Genomic DNA, 21,770 nt, shown 5'->3' with positions numbered 1-21,770 from the left:
ATGGCATGCCTACACACTCCCCTTTGCACTCTTGTCTCCCACTCTTCTTTTCAAGTTTGCTCACACATGTGTGAGAAAACTTTTAATTTTTTACCATTTGCATGGCTTGCATGTCACCTTATGTGGCATCTACATGGATTCCACCTCACCAAGCCCTCCCTTAAGCCTATGAATAGAAGCCTTGTCTCAAGCATTCATCATCTCCCATTATTGCATTGTTATCATGTTGGTTTGATATTTGAGCTTTCATTCATAGTTTGACCTTTCATGGTAGTTTGAGCTTGCATTAGTAGAGTTTTCATAGTGATTTTGTAGGTGCATACTAACCCTTTGGTAGCTAGTTTGGCTTTGTATTTTCATAGTTTATCTAGTTTGCTTGTGCATTCACATTTCCATTGCACTTACATTTTAGTATAGCTTGCATATTTAGTTAGTTTCCTTGTTGCATTTCATATTCTCACTTGAATGCCTTCAAGTATGGCTTTCTCTATAGCCATTTCTTGAGGTGTTCTTCATTTCATTATAGTTTAGATTCATATTGCATCATCACTCACATTTTCACATTCACTCAAGAGATTCACTCCATTGTTGTGTTTGGGAGAGAACACCAAACATAACCCCCCCCCATATTAACACACCAACAAGGCCTCTCATGGGTGCCTTTGTTGAGCTATAGAGATGGCTAGAAGACTTGATTTGTTGGCTGCTTTGAGTTGCAAAACTCAAGCAAGCATTAGTTTAATTTTCTTTCATTTTGACGAATTCTTATTACATGTTTTAATTTGAACTAATGTTTACTTGTTGATTCATGCTCTCAAGAGGTCACATTTTTTTGTACACATTTTGGCATGCCTGGTGGGACCCACATCCCTAGTTTCATTTCAAAAATTTGCAAACAACCCTAGTTCAATCGTAAAACATTACATTGTCATCTTCGTAGGCTGCAACGTCATCTAAGATTGTCATCTGCGCAGACCAACGTCTCTGTAGTAGTCCAAAAAAATACTTTCTTGCATTTTCACTTTAGCATCTGCATAGGAAACCATTCTATCATTTAGGTTTTTAATCTATCATCTTTGAAGTTTCTACTGTCTTCAAAGTTTAATCTATCATCTATGAAGTTAGTTCTATCATTTGCGAGGAGTATTTTTTCGTTTGTGAAGTTAAATCTGTCATCTGCATTGTGTGCAGGTATTTGTTTGTCATCTCTAACTTTCAACATCTCTACACTTCACATTGTCACCTACATCTAACAACCATTTAGTCTGCTTAGAAATGTGCAAAGCGTCTTCTGTCGTCTGCAAGTTTTAGCATCTACATAGTTTGGCATCTTTGTTGTTTGTCGGCTGCCCAAATTAGCATCTGTGCCTGCATTTTGGTGTCTCTGTGTTTTAGCAGAATTATGCAATTTTGAATAATATTTGTTGCTGACTAGTTGACTTGCAAGTTTTGACTGCTGATTTTGATGCAAAGAATTAACCTTAAAAACCTAAAAAGCAAAATCAATAATGATTTTTATCACTAAAGGAGATTTGTAGTAATTTTTATCATTTAAACTTTAAAGGGCTAATGAACTTGTATGGATTAAACACTTTCATTGAAATGCATGAATGTTTAGATTAGCCCACATTTGGACTTGGTGTTTAAAATGGACATAAATGTGTAGAGTAGCAAACATTTGGACTTTGGTGCTTAAAATGGACATGAATGTTTAGGGTAGAAGATACATTTAGATTTGGTGTTTAAAAAGAATTCACACTATCTTGAATGCTTTAAAGGATAATGGACATGTATTCCTAGGCTAGACAATGTGTGAAATTGGTGCTTAAAATAGACATGTATGCCTAGGCTAGATCATATTTGGATTTGGTGCTTAAAATGAAGTCATACACTCTTGAATGCCCTAAAATAAATTGACTTTTTCTTTTGCATTTTTTATTTTTAGCATTTTACTTTCACGCACTTACTTTACTTTCTTGTTGACGAATCCTTATTTTCATTTATGTTGGTGCTATTTCAAGTTGGAAAGAACCTTGCATATTTTAATCACGAGTGTCTTCAAGTAGATAGAAAACTTAAAGCTTTATTAGGAAAGAACAAATGTCTTTTAAACCCCAAGACCACTTACATATTCTCTCCCCTCGCGCCTTCGGGCAATCTTGGGTGCATAAGAAATAAGTCATTTTGCTTTTCTTTTTTTAGGAGGCCTACTTGGGGATTTCATCAACCCTTGGGATGACCTCAACTCCAATTTTCTGGCAGAGTATAAGAATCAAGAGGTGAATCAAAAGACACCTCTCTTGGAAGTGAAATATTATCACTCTTGGCTAAGCCCCAAAGAACTTTATACATTTGGGAAGTGAAGGAGGAGATTTGGGTTACCATCTCCCCCCATGTGTGTGGTAGTATTTCCTTTCATCTCTAGGTTTGGGCCTCATGTACCTTGTGTATATTGAGGATGCCCTTTAGATAAACCTTGTTCATCCTAGAGATAGCCTTATTAGGGTTGTTGGCATGTTCAACGTGCTTGTTCAAACATTCAAAAACCAAAGCCAAAACATCAAACAAGTCCTAAAATGAGTGAAATTGTGAGGTAACCTTTCATTGAGTGAGATAGGATAAGTGAGGACTTCTTGACTCATGGTTATTTGAAATTGGTTGAGTCTAGTCACATCTTATTGCAAAGTTTTTGGGTACTTGAAATTTAGGTCTTGTTTTATTCCTACCATGATCGATAAAGTTAACCAAATCAAACATAAGAAAGTGAAGTTGTCCAAACCACCCATCTACAAGGAAAGGAAGAACCTAGCACACGATGACAAAAAATTTTGATACACAATCAAAGACATTCAAAAGGAAGAAGCTAGACAAGACCATTATGATAGAATTAAATACAATAGAAAGCTTCAAAACTAGTCTACTTTCCCAGGAGTGAATCCAAGGTTTTTATTTCCAGTGAATGAGGATTGAGTTAACTACATTAGTGACCACAAAACTTTAATCTCTTCTTATCTACCTCCATCTTCCCAAACTCCTAGTCTTCCATTTTCAAATTTTCTTCTAGAGAGCTTAAAACTTAAAACATCTTTTGGCATTGCAACACTAGACCTTTCATCCATAAGTAAACATTTATCCTAATTACACTTACTTATTTGGAATCACAGGTCCATCTCCAAATATTGAGTAATCAATTTGGTGTCCTATCTTGCCTACAACATCACTTGGCTATCTTTGGTAGGAGAAAGATACTACTATCCTCTAATAACACTTTGTTTGCTAAACCAAGGTCTTTTTGTTCACACTTGGGTAGTGGACCTTTTAATCACATAAGATTAATAGCTCTTATCCTCATTTTCTTTTTCTACCATAATCTTCCACCCATTCGCTTGATCACTCTTGCATGGTACACACATGATTAGGAAGCTTCACATTTAATCCCATGTCACATTTGTGGGAATCATTGAGGCAATCAGAGATGGAAAATCCTTTTCCTCCACTCACAACTTCATTAGGGAGCACAATTCCCTCTAGTTCAAACTTTGGTATGCCTAACCCAACATCCATGCAAGAACCAAAAGATCCCTTCCATAACACAAGTCTAGGGGGTAATAATGAAGAGGTATACTAAGATCAAGATGCTATCGATCCCAACGATGTACCTAGTGATGTTAGGACATTCCTTGTGGATCCCTAGAATGTGGAAATGATGGAGAAATCCATAAGGGAAAACAAAACTGAGATATTCCTAAATTTGGTCAAGGACAGTGTTAATGTTCCTCCAAGCTTTGATGAGAACACCTTGTTTAGACAAATTACAAAAGGTGGTTCTCCTATATTACCCACTTCAAACACAAATCTGACTTCTAGCAAAGGGAAAAAAACCATGGAAACAACTAGTGCTATTACTACATCTAGCACTTCAACACAACCTACATTTCAATTGAGTGCATAACATATTCAACAAATCATTAGTGCCATGCCTAATGTTACTACACATGCTAGTATTCCACAATCTACCTTGACAAGCTCAACTTTGGGATGCTTAGGCATTGGACAAGTGCCTACTCAACCAATGGAAATTTTGACACAGCCAATGCACTCCTCTTATTTACAAGTGCCAACCACTATGGTAAAGACATCCATGCCAATTCTCACAATTGCATATCAATACATTAGCCAAAGTGGAGTACCTTCACCATCTCACACTACATTTGGGACTCCCTACAATTTATGAGGTGGATTTATGAACTCCCAACAATCACAAGTGCAACCTAATCAAGATTTGGCTCAACAACTCCAAGAATTGTGAAATTTGGTCCTTAACATGAACAACAAACGGGTGAAGGATGTCTCTTTTGAGGAAACTTGTCCTTTTCCATTTGATAAATCCATTAATATGGTGCCATTTCCACCTGGTTCTGAAATTCCTAAATTTGACAAGTACACGTGAGGGACATGCCCCGTAACCCATCTCAAGGAATTTTTCATTTTGTGCCAAGAAGTAGCCTACAGTGATGACTATCTTAAGAGGCTCTTTGCACGAAGTCTCAGAGGCCCCGGACTTGAGTGGTTAATGAATTTACCTAAGGGCTCCTTTACTTCTTTCAATGAATTGACAATAAAGTTTATAGCACAATACTCTTACAAAATTGAACATCATGCCTCATTGAGTGGCTTGTGCAACACAAAACAACAAAATGGAGAAACTTTTGCCAACTTCCTACAAAGGTGGAGACATCTTGCTAATCATATGCCATATAAAATTGAAGATTCCCACCTTGTGGATATATTCATCAAGAATTTGATACTCGAAATGTCTTTCCACATGAAAATGGCTAGCCTCGAAAACTTTTCCACTTTAGTCAAAAAGGGCAAGAATATTGAAAATGGACTTTTGGAAAAAGGTACCATTAAACATTATAGTTCATCATCCTCACACAACGAGTCAAACAACAATAGCAAACCCAAATTCTGGGCCAAGAATAAGGGTATTACACATGATGGTGTTACTAATGTCAAAAATATTCAAGGAGGGAACACTAACAACTATAGTAATCAAAACAACAATAATTTGAATCATGACAATCAAGGCAATCAACAATCTCATAATCAAACACAATTTTTTCCACACAACAACAATTACAAACATGACTATGACCGCAATAGAAAGTTTACTAACTTTCATGAACCTTTGGAGGCTATCTTTCAAAAATTACTGGATGACAACTTGATGGTATTTCCTAACACACGTCCTTTTGATGAAAATCAACCAAAGTCAAAGTGGTATAGGGAAAACGAATATTGTAAATACCACCGTATCAAAGGACATGACACCAAAAAATGTATCAAGCTCAGAGTTTTTTATTCAAAATCTTGTTGATGATGGGGAAATTAAAGTAGAAGGAGGTCCAACCTCTAAAAATGCTAAATTGAAGATATTCCAAAAACCATTTCTCAATCACAACAATGATAACAACAATACCAACAATGTGAATCAAGCTTCCACATCAAATTCATTACCTTATGATTGTTCTACTAATCACATATAAGGATTTGAATCCTTGTGTGGTAAGATAGAAACCAGCAATATATGTGGATTTGACTCCTTATGTGGTCACATTGAAGAAGTAGACGCTCATTTGAATACCCTTGTCTTACAAGTAGCTGATTGTGATGCAACCACTCAATGGGGAAGACTCACTTTGCAAGTTGCCACTCCCAATAACACTAATCCATTGATGCCACATGCACCTTCTATGCCATCTACCTCATAAAGGCCCACTTCCTGCTATGATGTGTTGTCCCAGCTAAGTAAGACTCCTGCACAAATATCTATTCTTGAGCTTCTAACCACATCACCCATCCATAAAGAGATCTTGGAGAAGGCTCTTTTAGAGTCTTGTGTTCCTAAAAACATTAATGCTTCCCAATTCACCACTATGATTGGAAACCTTGCCACCCAACAACACCTTGTCTTCACAGATAAATATTTCCAAGGCCCTGATTCCCACCATAATTTGTTGCTCCACATTGAAGTCCTTATACAGCAACATAAGATTAAAAGAGTCCTTATAGACAATGGATCCAGTTTGAACCTTTGTACATTGAAAATGATTCACTTCTTGGGACTTCTAGAGGATATTATAGATGTTAATAAAAGGATCACAATAAAAGCATATGATGAGAGGGAAAGAGAATCAAAAGGGATTATTATCTTGCCTCTAAAAGTTGGACCAGCTATCATAAATACTGAATGTCATGTTCTAGACTTGGATTTTCCATATAACATCTTGCTTGGTAGACCATGGATACATACACTAAAGGTGGTCCCATCTACGTATCATCAATTCTTGAAGTTACCCCACCAAGGAAGAGAGGTCACAATCCTAGGGGATCCCACTCCTTTTCCATTTTGTAAAAGATGGAAGGTGCACCAAATTTTTTTTGTCCAATCAGTGAGTTTGCTAAGATCATACCTAAGCACCTCACCATAAAAGAACCACCTTCCACAATAGTACCAAAATTAGCTAATGAGGATTCAAATTCTTACAAGGGAAAAGACAAGGTTGAAGATACAAAAATTGACACCACAAGGAAGAAGGTTACTTTTGTTGATTTAGGAATGGGAGAATATAAGTTTGAAAATGCCTTATGTGTTGGACAACTACCACTCTCCCCTCATTCCTTTGGAAAAGATTCTCATTTATCACCTTCTACTAATAAGGAAACCATGCAAGTTAGCAAGACAACATTTGAGCATTGGGGTTCACTTAGTGATGAGCACATGGAAGATAATATTCTAGATTGGCTATATTATGATGGAAAAGATGAACCTATGGAGTTTCCTAGGGATAAATATGTTAAGGCACCTCCCATTATTGAAAGCATGGAATACCATGGTACCGGCCTTGGACCAAAAGAAGATGGAATTAGATAACCCTTAGAAGCAAATAACTATCCTAAAGGATGTGGATTGGGCTCCATTAAACCTAAGGTATCCTTTGCTGACAACTATTGTATAGTTGAACCTGATTCTGAGACTTAAGAGGAGGAATTCTTTGAAGTACCTTTCCAAAACGTTGAAGATGACCTAGATAACTATGTCCATGCCATTACCATAGATGAGCTTTCATCCATTGACCTACCTCTCCCCAAACCCAACATGATAGACTGGGACCTTCAAGATATACCACTAGCTCTTGACATTTGTAAAACTGATGAAGCAGTGATGGCACTTTTTGGCCTTAAGAATCTTCAAGATTACAAACATGAGATCCAGTACAATAAGGAAGCCTACTTTGGTAGCCAAGTCAACTCTCTTAGTCACAAAAGTGAAAAAGAAAATAAAAATGGAAAAATAAAAGAAACATCCTCTAGTGAAAACTCCTCTGGGGCACTTTTGGATGAAGAAAAAGATAAAATAAAGGACGTATCTTCTGGTGAAAACCTCTTAGAGGCACCAGAAGAGGGAGAGCTTGACTTTCCATTTAGATCTTTGCCACCAAAAAGGTCACCTATTTTGAATGAGGACACAATTCTAGTTAATTTGGGAATAGAGGATAATCCACAAATCACCTACATTGATGCTACCTTAAGTCTTGAAGAACAAAAAGCCATGACTGAATTCTTGAAAAAGGGAAAAATCAATTTTGCATGGACATACAAAAACATGTCTAGCCTAGACATAGATTTGGTTGTGCATCATTTGACAGTTCATCCCAAGATTAAACTAGTGAAGCAAAATTTGTGCAAAATGCACCCTAAGGTAGCACTCCTAATCAAAGGAGAGTTGCAAAAAATGTTAGAGGCAAAGTTCATCCATCCTATTGACTATCCTGAGTGGGTCTCCAACATTGTTCCTATAGGGAAAGCATCTGGGGGCATCTATGTTTGTTCAAATTTTTGAGATTTAAATCTCGCATGTCCTAAGGATGATTTTCCACTTCCTAACATAGACATCATAGTGGATTTGACTGCTAGACATGAGATGTTGTCTTTGATGGATGGATTTTTTGGTTATAACCAAATCAGAATTGTAGAAGAGGATCAACATAAAATGGTATTTACCACCCCATGGGGAACCTTTTGTTATCAAGTCATGCCTTTTGGCTTGAAAAATGTCAGTGCCACTTATCAACACGCAATGACTACTATATTCCATGATCTTCTACATGTCATAATGGAGGACTATGTTGATGATATCCTAAGAAAATTCAAGACAAGAGAATCCCACATTGATGTCCTTACCACAATTTTTGATAGGTTGGAGAAATACAAAGTGTGCCTTAATCCTACAAAGTGCATATTTGGGGTCAAATCAGGCAAATTGCTAAGCTACATTGTGTCAAGAAGAGGTATTGAGGTAGATCTAGCGAAAGTGAAGGCCATCATGGATATGCCTCCACCTACTACATTGAAACAACTCTGCAGTTTTCAAGGAAAGTTACAATCTATTAGAAGATTTTTGTCACAACTAGTAGATAAATGCCATCCATTTCAGCATTTGCTTCACAAGGGAAACAAGTTTCAATGGGATTGTCTATGCCAAAAAGCATTTGAACAAATTAAGACATATTTGGCTAATCCTCCAATTTTAGTACCTCTAGTTGTAGGATGACCATTGATTCTATACATTTCAGCTACTTCAATTGCCCTAGGAGCACTTTTGGCACAATTAGATGACAACAGGAATGAGAAAGCCATATATTACTTCAGTCAACCACTAGTTGGCTATGAGTTAAACTACACTACTATTGAGAGAGCATGTTTAGCTGTAGTCTTTTGTACACAAAAACTATGTCATTATATGCTTAATCATACTACATATCTCATTGCCAAGATAGTTCCACTCAAAACTCAACATTATTTATAAGGATTGTAAGACCATTAAAGGACAAGTAATTTCCGATCAGCTTGTTGAAGCTCCTCTTCAATGTGACCATCCCATTGTAGCCAATTTTCCAGATGACACAATTATGACCCTAGCCCCTACTACACCATGGAAATTATTTTTTGATGGATCCTTTACACAAAAGGGACCAGGGGCAAGAATTTTGTTTGTAACACCACAAGGGGATCTCATTCCTAAGTCTTACAAAATTTCATTCCCTTGCACAAACAATATAGCTGAGTATGAAGGTTTAGTTACAGGACTATGTCAAGCTATCAGATGGAATATCAAAAACCTTCTTGTCTTTGGAGACTCACAGTTGGTCATTAAACAAGTTACAGATGAATACCACACCAAGGATGAGAAATTTTTGCCCTACCGCAAAATAGTTGAAGATCTTAAGCAGCATTTTACAGAGATTATTTTTCAGTAGATTCCCAAGGCTAATAATAAAGTAGGAGATGCCATGGCTACTATTGCCTCTATGATTGCCATGCTAGAATATAGTCCTAAATGTGAGTTTCTCATTAAGAATCTTTTTACTCTTGTTTATGAGCAAACTAATTCAGATTTGGTGTGTGAGATTGTTGGTTCTAAGTCCCCATTGTATGCTGACATCTTTGCCTATTTACATCACAAAACCATTCCCATAGCCCTCACCCCAAACAAAAGCAAAACCTTTGTTCGCTGAACTGCATAATAGAACATCCTAGGTGACACACTTTTCTATAAACATTTTGATGAAACCCTCCTCTGATGTCTCAATTCAGATGAACCTAGAATGATGTTAGAAGAGGTTCACCAAGGGATTTTTGGTGCCCACTCTAGTGGCCTTTCATTAGCAAAAAAGCTTCATAGGATAGGTTACTATTGGCCCACTATGGAAGTAGATGCATATCAGTTTGTGAAAAGATGTGTTCCATGTTAGCAACATGGTGATTTGATACATGCTCCCACCCAAGACCTTCAGCCCACCATCACGCCATGGCCCTTTTCCCACTGGGGATTCGATCTTGTTGGTCAAGTATACCCAAATTCTTCAAATGGCCACAAGTACATTATTGCTGCCACTGAGTACTTTACAAAATGGGTCGAGGCTATTCCATTAACCTACATCACTGAAAAATAGATTTCCAAGTTCATCTTGAACTACATAATTTTTTGTTTTGGTATACCACAAAATATTATGACTGATAATGGAACCCCCTTCAAAAATCAAGAGGTTGCCACATTGTGTAGGAAATTTGAAATTACCTAGCATTTTTCCACTAGATACTACCCCCAAGGTAATGGCCAAGATGAAGCTACCAATAAAACCATTTTGAAAATCCTAAAGAAAACCATTGATATAGTTGGTCATGATTGGCACATCCAAATTTCTCTCGTCCTTTGGGCTTATCGCACCTCCATCCATACCCCCACAAGAGCCACCCCATTTTCCTTTTTTTATGGTTTCAAATATGTCTTGCCCATTGAAATTGAGCTTCCTTCCCTCAAAGTCTCTCTCAAGAATTTGATATCCAAAGAAGAATATTGAGTTGCTCACTTGCAAGAGATGGCACTCCTTGATGAAAGATGACTCCATGCCCTAAACCACCTTTGCATGTATCAAAATTTCCTTCAACTTCAGTATCATAAGAAAGTCAAGCCATGGGAATTTGAAGTGTGTGACTTAGTTTTGTAGCATAATATGAAGAACCTCCAAAACTGTGAAAAGAAAGGAAAGTTTGAGGCAAATTGGCTAGGTTCATTTATCATTACAGCCAAATATGCTTTTGGGGCATATCAGGTTGCTACTCTAGAGGGAGATCTACTCCCTGACCCTGTAAATATCTAGCATCTCAAGTGGTTCTATGCTTGAGCTGTTGTAGTTCCTATACAGTGTTTATAGTCTCACAAAAATCCAAAAAAATTAGAAAATCAAAAAAATCCAAAAAAATAATAAAATGTTCCTGAAAAAAGCCCTAAAAAGAAAAAAAATGTTCCTAAAAAAAAGTATGATCCATTATCTATAAGGCTCATTTTGCTTCACTCCATTCCACCATTCCATTTCCCTTGTGCAAAGTCTTATCTAGCCTTTTGTGTTTCATGCATCTAATAAAAGACCTCTTGTCTGTGAGGCTTTGCTTCACCTCCATCTTTTGCAAGACCTCTAGTCCACGAGGCATTTTTTTTCCATCGAATGATTGTCAATCCCATTATGCTAAGCTTTTTCACAACAGTGACCACACTTGGACTTACACCAAATCACCTTTTGAGACTTAATGATTCAAGAAACTTGTTCACTTCACAGCCCTTGCTGGAAACACATGATTTATGATCATTGACATTTCAACTTGACACACTTTAATAGGATGAATCCTTTCTATAGGTGACATTACGACATTCACTTCTAGACCTAAGGTTCTTGGCAGAAATTGTGGACTGAATGACTACTTGGTCATGAGGTCTCTTTTTGGTTGATTTTATTTTTGTGTGTTAGTGAAAGCCTTTTATGGTGCACCTTCATCTTCCATATTTTGGTTGTACCTGAATGGCTCTCATTGACTACACACATTTTTGTGGTATGATTTGTTTTTAGAGGCTTTATTTCATATGTGTTAGTTTTTGGTTATGTTAATGCGTTGTGTAATGGGGGCAACAAGTTAGCAAATGTACCACCAAAGATCCCTAAAAGAATTTGGGTGTGCCCAAACCTCTCTATTGTGTATATGACATTTGATCCATCATGACTATTTAAACTACACCTATCATCTTAAAGTCTCTATGGTTTTGTATGTCTAGTCCATGCAAAAGAGTCATATCATTTATGCTTCTATAGCATATAATGCATAAACTCATTTGTAAAATAAACTTAAGGTATTCTCTCCATATGAACACAATGAAATCTCTTGATATCATGTAGTTAGGATGCATGTAGTATAGGGCTTCATTTTGAGTCATACTTGAGACAAGGTTCTAATTATTTTCCCCCTCCTATGCTATGCTATTGGGTTTCTATGAGTGACAGTTATGAAAGATATTCATTCCTTAGTTGATTTCCATTAGGTTGCATTAGCTTTCCATTTTTGCATTCATTCATTTTTCATTGCATTATTGCTCATTTCATTTAGTGTTCATTCTGCATTTTTAGTTCATTTTATTAGATTGCATTTCATTAGTTGCATACATTCATTTTAGTCATCACATCTCACATATATATATATATATAGTGCATCCATGTAACATAAAATAATGCATACATCTCATAATCACCCACTAACCTGCATCACACACATGTTAGACATCATGTACATATGCATACATCATAGGACACATAACATAGCATCACATCATGCATCACAGACATTAGTATCCACATCATAAACATCATATGCATCATATACATCCATACACATATAGAGTCATCGAATCATGTCATATATATATATCTCAAAAAATAGTGTATGTACAGTCCATATACAAATGCATCATCAAAAAACTCACTGCATCTACACATATCTTTCAAAAAAAATTTGATCTCTATATAAACTCAAGCTGCTGGCTGTAAGGGCCCAGCCCCCCCTGAATCCCCCCCTCAAGGAGGTCTCTATTATCCTATGGATTGCTCTGATTTGGCTCTGCCACCTGAGATCCACGAGCTGGCTCCCCTCTCAAAATCTGGTTGTCACCAATCAGTAGGCACGGTCTCAATATATAGTAACCTATAATAGGCTACCTCTCGTATGGCTTGTGCCTCTACTCAGCTAGTTGTGATGGCCTCCTGCATCACTAAGATAGCTACCCCAGGCTGTACCATCTGCCTCGAAATATCCCACTACCGATGATACTCATCAATCTATGTCTGGTGTGTCCCTTGCTCAACAACTAGGGTCACCACCTCCCCCAACAGTCTCTCCAATTCTACCTACTCCTTTGCCCTTGTGTGGATTCCCATCCTCACAAACTCCCCACCATCCACCCATGCCTGTAGAGCCACTAAGGCCTCCTATACACTATCTCCCCTAGCCCTCTACACCTATAGCTCTACATGTACGGCTCCCATGGCCTACTCTAAGCTATTTGCTCATGCCTGCTGCACCTGTGCTATCCCCTGTAGCTAGGCTACCTTTGCATGGAGGCTATCCCACTCTACCCTGAACATGTTTGGGTTCTTTCCCTATACCTATCCTTATGGAGATTCCTATGGTGGTGCCTGTAGAGGTGCCTACAGTGGTGCCTAGGGCTATACTTGTGCCTGTGCCTAGGGTGCTATCTGTGGTGGCCCTTGTGCTGGTGTTGGCCCTGGCCCTCTCCTCCCTCAGGCTCTACACTCCTGTAGTCCCTCATGTGCCCCCTATGTCGGTGGTGGAATTATAACTGCTTGCCCACCACCCCTTGCTCCATCCCCCTCCCCCTATCCCTATTCTACTGGTGGAGGTGCCCCTAACACTGTAAGCCTGACCCATTGGTGGGCTGCCCACCACTATGCGTACACTGGTGTCATACTTGCATCTCCCCTATCCTGACCATGCACCCATGGCACTCCTACCATCCCCAACCAAGAAGCTTGGGCCAATCATATAATAGTCTTGTGTCCCCATAGCTGGCCATACTCTTGTGATACCATAGGATATAAAAATCTATTTGGAACTACATCCTATATCCTACTGAACTATCATCAAACTCGAGAGGGCATGTAGCACATGATCACATGCATGGATCAACTAATAATCCAACAATCTATCTATGTGTATGGGAGGTACATCTGATCCTCTATGTCATCCTTTCCCCCTGCTACTAGTGTTTTCCCCCACTGCTCTACCCCATCATATGGCGTCCACTCAAACATGATAATCTCATCTATTCACCTGTGCTAGAACCCCATAGACTTCATCGATATATATTGGATGGGAGGCCAATATCTGCCAGCAAATGGCTCCCCAGGATGCCTGGCCTCCTGCTAAGTGATAGCCCATGTGACCCCAATATGCTCCCAAGACCAAACCATCAGTAGCATTAGTTCAGGTCTTATAGTGCACTAGGTCCAATATGTACACATGTGAAAATCATGATATAGCTTAGCCAGGATCATCTATCCCCAGTAGTAGACCACTCCCTCCTCCTATAGCAGGGTGCTCAGCACTCATGCCCAACCAATCGGCCACTCGTGTCTTGCATGATCTAGCAACATCAGCTATATCAGTGAGGCTAGGTATATTGCCAACCTCGGTAGCCTCTACTCTAGTGTGCCCCTCCACGACAACCATGATCATTGGATGGGTAGTCACTATCACCATCTACCAAAGCACTCCCTCAAGAATGGATCAGAACCCTCCAGTACATACTTTGGGTATGCACCTCTAATCGATACTTTTAGGATCTACCACACATCTAGTAGTGTGACTATAGCCTCCCCCATTGGCAGATGGAAACTCTCTATAGGCATGTACCATTGCTCTATGAGAGTCGATAGCTACGCTAAATGGGCCCTCAAATCTGGCCACTCGTATACATGCTCTAGGCTGCATAGTCGCACATGTCTCCAATATGCATCTGTGAGTCTCTCTTATATCGCCATGGTCAGAGGATAGTCCTCCCTCGACCTAAACACCACCATGTCCTACTATAGCATAGACATGCAGAGAGTCAATCTTTCTAGCCTATGATGTCCCTAAAATAGGGCATCTTCCCTTGCCTCCTACTAGTCTAATCTAGTCTAACCCAATTGGCAAAGCTGCTAATTGGTGCAAACGTCAATATGTGCAAAAGCTAATCAACGATAATGCTGATCCATGCAAATGCCAATCCTCGTAGATGATAACCTCTTTATCATCTACAAAGATGATGAATTGTTCTCCATCATCTCGGCTAACCCTTACTGTCTGCACAGACGACAAGATGAACCTTATTGTCTCCACATCACCTTTTCCCCCTTTTGGCATTTACAAAGATGATAGGATGGATCTTGTTGTCTCCACGAATGTAGATCACCTCTTTGTCATCTTCATAGAGGACATGGTGGAGACTGTCATCTCTGCCTGGGCCTCTTTTTTGGTGCATTTATGGCATATTAAATGCACCTAGCCTAACCTATCCTACCAAAACATGAAGAGAATCAGATGACTTACCAGAGGGCCCATCTTGGCTGCTCGCTAGTACTCCCGAATGTGCTCACCAAGTTGCAATCAATCAATAGAGTCCATGTTTACTCTGGATGCTCTAGTCGCGGTGTGACAATGACCTTCTTTGGACCCCTCGCGGACCCCATTTGAGCCCATGTCTTCCCTAAGCCATGTTCGTCCCTTGTTTCCCTTCAAGTTATGCAAATTTTGTCATTTATTCTCATTTTCTCTCATTTTTCTTCTTTCTTAGGACCTTTTCTTGAAAATTGCTCAAAATTTATTTTTTGTGCAATTTTTGTGAGGGGGCACCCCCCTCCTCTATTGTCGCCATAGGACTCCTACCTTCTTTGGGGAAACCTATATTTTCTTTTCTTTGATATGATGTTGTTCCTACATCACATCAAAGGGGGGCAAAATGTAGACACTTAAAATTGTCCCTAAACACTATATTAATTAATTTTAATATTATCTATGACATTGTAATTAATTATTAATTAATTAATTATATTGCTCACATTCTTCTACTTATTTAATTTAATTAATTAATTAAATGAGTTCATTCTCTTGAACATTTAAATTTAATTTAAATACTCTTAGCTCTAATGTGTTAAATTAATTTAACACATGATCCTCCATGTTTTCCCCTTTTTAAATAAATTTTATTTATTTAAATCCTCACATCCCATTAATTCCTCTAAATCCATGATTAAATTAAATTTCATTTAATTTAATCTTAAGCCTAACCTAGAGCCTAGCCTATACCCATCTTTTTCATCCTCTTAAGCCTACTTCTTCTCTAATCCCACTTAATCATCTTAATCCCTTTCCTAATCCCTCTCATTAGCCTAAGAGTGTGCTCACACATGTGTGAAATGGCATGCCTACACACTCCCCTTTGCACTCTTCTTCTCAAGTTTTCTTGCACATGTGGGAGAAAACTTTGAAATTTATATCATTTGCATGGCTTGCATGTCACCTTATATGGCATCTACATTGATGCCACCTCACCAAGCCCTCCTTTAAGCCTATAAATAAAAGCCTTGTCTCAAGAATTCATCATCTCTTATTATTGCATTTTTATCATGTTGGTTTGGGATTTGAGCTTACATTCATAGTTTGAGCTTTCATAGTAGTTTGAGCTTGCATTAGTAGAGTTTTCATAATGATTTTGTAGGTGCATACTAACCCTTTGGTAGCTGTTTTAGCTTTGTATTTGCATTGTTCATCTAGTTTGCTTGTGCATTCACATTTTCAATGCACTTACATTTTAGTATAGCTTGCATATTTAGTTAGTTTCCTTGTTTCATTTCATATTCTCACTTGAATGCCTTCAAGTATGGATTTCTCCATAGCCATTTCTTGAGGTGTTCTTGATTTCATTATAGTTTAGGTTCATATTGCATCATCACTCACATTTGCACATTCACTCAAGAGATTCATTGTATTGTTGTGTTTGGGAGAGCACACCAAACATACCCTCCCATCTTAACACACCAACAAGGCCTCTCATGGGTACTTTTGTTGAGCTATAGAGGTGGCTGGAAGACTTGATTCATTGGCTGCTTTGAGTTGCAAAACTCAAGCAAGTATTAGTTTATTTTTTCTTCATTTTGATGAATTCTTGTTACATGTTTTGATTTGAACTAATGTTTTCTTGTTGATTCATGCTCTCAACAGGTCACATTTTCTAGCACATAGCTTGATGATTAGTATACAAAACAAACTTCTTGGGAAGAAGATAGTGTCTCTAAGTCTTCAATGCTTGAACTATGTCATAAAATTCTTGATCATAAATAGAATATTTTATTTTTGCATCATTCAAATTCTTACTAAAATAAGCAATAGGTCTACCTTCTTGGCTCAAAAAATCTCCTATAGTAGTACCACAAGCATCACAATCTAATTGAAACACCTTGTTCAAATCAGGAAGTGCTAAAACAAGTTGCTTAGGAACTTTCTATTTCAACAAATTGAAAGTCTTATTTGCTCCTATAGTCCACTTAAACTCTTTCCTATCTCTTCTCATTATTTTAGTCAAGGCTCCACAAATACTACTAAAACTTTTGATGATTTTTTTGTAAAATGTAGCAAGTCCATGAAAAGATCTTACCTCTATCACACTCCTTAGAGTAGGCCATTAAAGGAAAGCCTTCACTTTCTTTGGGTCCATTTTTAGACCTTTTCTTGATACTAAAAATCTTAGATACACCCACTCTTTCTTTACAAAATTGCACTTCTTCAAGTTTATCGGTGACTTTTATTCCCTGAACTTTTCAAACACTTTGCAAATATGAATCAAATGCTCCTCCAATGTCTTACTTAAGATCAATATATCATCTAGGTAAATAATGAAAAACTTACCCAAAAACTCCTTCAGTATCTCATTCGTGAGCCTCATGAAAGTGCTCGATGCATTAGTTAGCCCAAAAGGCATGACTAACCACTCATATAGTCATTCCCTTGTCTTCAAAGCAGTCTTCCACCCATCACCTTCTCTAATACAAATCTAATGGTACCCACTCTTCAGATCTATCTTTGTGAAATACTGAGCTCCACTCAAACAATCCACAATATCATCCATCCTTGGTAAAGAAAATCTATACTTGATAGTGATCTTGTTGATAGCATGAGAATCTATGCACATCCTCCATTCTCGATTCTTCTTTGGTGCTAACACTGCTGGTACAACACATGGACACAGACTCTCTCAAATCAACCACTTCTGCAAAAACTCATGAAATTTCCTATTTAACTCTTTACTTTTTGTTGGTGTCATTCTATGCACTACATTGTTTGGAAAACTATCTCCTGGAACCAAATCCATTTGGTAACTAGTCTTCCTCATTGGGGGCAATTCATCAGGTACATTATCTGATACAATATCAAAAAAATTTTCCAACATATCTACAACCTCTACAGGTACCTCCTCTACTTCTTCTTTACTATCTTTAGGAATTATAGCAAAACATATATGCTCATGTTTCATACCTTTAAGAAACTCTTTTCCACCAACAAAACATATTCTGGCAGCACTACATACCTTTTCTTCTTTATCCTTCAATGGCTTCAACTTATGTTTCACTCCATCTTTAGTTAGAGTGTAGGTATTTTCTCGCCCATCATGTAAAACATGCCTATCAAACTAATATGGCCTACCCAACAACATATGACATATGTCCATAGATATGATATCACATAGTACCTCATCCTAGTAACTCCCAATCTTGAACTTCACTAAGCTCTGCTCATTGACCATAACCTTGTGGTCATCTTGCACCCAAGCAATATGGTATGGATGTGGGTGTTTCTATCTCTTCAACTTCAAATTCATGACCATCATTCTTGACACCAAATTTTTAGTACTTCCACCATTAATGATCACATCACAATACTTACCTTCACATCTACACCTTGTTCAAAATAAACTCCTTTGATCAGGTTCATTTTCAACACTCTTCTGTTAACTAGGACTTCTCCTCTTTCATCATCTTTAGAATGTGAGGATTTTGCATCTTCATAAACATGTACAACTCTCACCTGACCTATTTTTCTTCAATCTATCCTTCCTTGGAATTGGGTACATTCAAATTCTCTATGCCCTTCTTCCCTATAGTGAAAACATTTTCCATAGAAGCCTCCTCTTCCATATCCTTGTCCTCTATCTCTTCCTCTCTAATCTCTATTGTTCTGATCATTGAAACAATTGGAATTATTTCCCCTTTGGTTCTAGTTGCTACTTGTAGCCTCATCCTTGTTCCTCTGATCATCATTATGGCCTCCATAAGATCATCTGCCAGATCTTCTACCACAACCTCTTCCACTATTCTTATTGTCAAACTTCTTGCTTAGTTTCTCCTCAAGTCTTAGGGCAAAGTTGTATGTCTCCTCAATAATATTCATCTGAACCAGACTTAGCTCATCCTAAATGCTAGGCCTTAACCCATTAAGATAATAGGCAACTTTCTCCTTATCAGCTTCTGCATGGCTTGTTCTAATGAGAACTCAGTAGAACTCCTCGATATAATCTTGAACAGATTTTCCTACTTGCTTCATTCCTTGCATCTTCTTCAACATATCCAGCTCATAATCCATAGGAATGAATTGTGGCTTCTTTTTAGCTATCATCTAGTCTCATCTAGTGCTTTTGTCCTTTCCTTTTCTATTTCATTCCAATTGAACCTCTTGCCACCAGATCTTTGCATGTCCCTTCAGTTTTGCCTTCGCAAACTTGATCCTATCTAGATCCTCAATATCTTCATACTCAAAGTACTCCTCTAGTTCTTTGATGCAATCAATTAGCTCTTCTAGGTTAAGATTTCCTAAAAAATGCGTGAACCTCAAACTTAGGTCTTTTTCCAATCTTAGAGATGGCCCTAAAAAGCCTCTCTTCCTTTGGGTTTAGAACTATCTCTGTTTTGTCATTCTCTTCTACTTCATCCTCATCCTCACTTTCATCTCTTATGAAAAGATTCAACATCTCTTATGGAAAGATTCATTCCTCTACACACTTGTTCTTACAATGCTTGCATTTGTCTTTGTAGGGCTCCAAAACCATTAGGTGTAACACCTATAGATCTTCTACCATGCTCTCTTTGTGGAGGAATTTTCACTCTTCTATTGAAACCCTAGTGCAAACTACCTCACAATCGGTGATCTATCTACATGCTCAGCCCAAACCATAGTCCTGGTGCAAACTACCTCATAGTCAATGATCTATCCACATTCTCAAGAACTCTAGCTCTGATACCACCTAATGTAGGGGACTCCCCTTAATACCATAAACTCATAACAGAAACAAAGGAACAATAATAAATGTGAGAACAAAATATGAACTTCTTATTATTGCCACAAATGTAGAATTATAGAATTCTCAATTACAATATGCTAACCCAAATGGGTGCCTTCATTGTAGTAATCTACAAGATAGTGTTGCGAACTATCACCTAGAGCTGTCCTAGATCATGTTTGGGCCTTTCTTAAATAGGTAGTTTTATGCCGCCCAGGAAGGTTCTAGATGCTCAAACTTAATACCTTAGGCTAATAGACCCTAATAATACACATAGAATCAGCCAAATACATCTTTCACAAATTATTTTAGAAATTTTGGTAGCCCAACTTTTGAAGGTCATAACTCATGAACTATTTCTCTAATTGGCTAGCATAACCACTTTTCAAAAATGCCAACACCTGATCTACAACCTCAAAATTGTGCTAGCACCCTTTCGTCAAGTTTTTAGACCTCATCTGGGCACTCTAAGGCCTCCAACAGTGAGCTTGAAGATTTTTCTACAAATTTTTCCACCAAAGATCCATAATAACTTCTCTAATACTTAAGCTGGAGCAATGAGATTTTTATGGTAGGCTTATATCTCTAAAATGAACCTTCCTATAGAGAATGAGAACATTCCAAGCTCATATGACAAAATTAGTAAAAATACCAAGTTCCCATAAATAGTAACCATCCTATCTACAATCCTTATTAAAATAGAAAAGGCTGAAAATAAAATATTTTTGGGTGATTCAAGATTGTCCTTACACCTAGGATGCTCCTACATCAACAAGTAACAAATAGTATAGTATGTAGCTTAGCCAAGCACATTAGTGATTTTTTTTGATTTGTAGAGATGAGGGAGAGCATATAAAAGTTACACTTCGGTCTGAGGAGTGTCAAAGAAACCAATATCCAAGCTAAGTAAAGTAGCTATTCAACATAGACAATTCCTTCTATTATTTTCTAATCACTACAATAGTAAATCCCATTGAGGGTGGACTTAAACAAAATCATTGTGTTAAGGATTACTTTAACTAGGTTATCCTCAACTGGGTAAGACTCTCATAGGTCTTATCTAAATCCCTTAACCAGGTGGCACTTGATTGTGTCCTTGTAATATTTTAACAGAGGTATGCACTTGACCAAGCACACTTCAAGAGAGTGAAAAATTGTGAGGATTATATTAGACAACAATTTTCACCCTAGCTGGGTTTCCATGAGATAAATAATTTTTTTATGTGGTTCTATGTTTGGCTTCATTAATTTTGATTAAACATAACTAGTTAACTTATAGCTATCATTAATGTGCAAACTGGTGCAAAGAATGATTGGCAGTAAAAGTTAAAGTTATCTAGGATATACTGCTTCACCCCCCTCCTCTCTCAATATATTCATCCATATGTGGATCAACATAAAATCCAATGTATAGATATTATGTTTTAATATTTATATTTTGGATTTTCTATTTTTAGTTAAATCAAACTTTTTTTGGATTTGGGATACTAAGTTTTATATTAAAATTCTATAAATTCAAATAATATTTACATAAGATAATTGATTTATTTGTTAATTTTTTTTACTTAAAATTTAAGCCAAAAATCATTTAATGGACCAATAGTTGCATATTGTTATTCCTAATACTGAGAAAAAGATGTTACTTATTAGATCAATTATGCACTTTCATTTTTCCTAATAGTATTTGATTGCTCAGGGATTTTTACATATTGGATTAGGGGAGAGGAACCAATAGTTGAGCGGGGTTCAATAGTCAATCACCCTATCGTGAACATATTATCCAATCTTCCAACATATTAACTATATATTATAATTAATTGATTTATTTGTAAATATGCAAAATCCAAATGCTGATAAAAGATATACCAATACACACATAAAAATTTATAAATGTTATAGAAAGAATATATAAATGAATTCATAAATGAGTGAAATAAATAAATTTTTGTCTCAAAAAAAATATCATATCTATCTAATATATGTGTGTCAC

The sequence above is a fragment of the Cupressus sempervirens genome, chromosome 8 (genome assembly GCF_028749045.1).
Source record: "Cupressus sempervirens isolate cs-2001-9-10 chromosome 8, ASM2874904v1, whole genome shotgun sequence".
Lineage (NCBI taxonomy): Eukaryota > Viridiplantae > Streptophyta > Pinopsida > Cupressales > Cupressaceae > Cupressus > Cupressus sempervirens.
The sequence above is the reverse complement of the archived record's forward strand: the minus strand, read 5'-3'. Positions refer to the sequence as shown.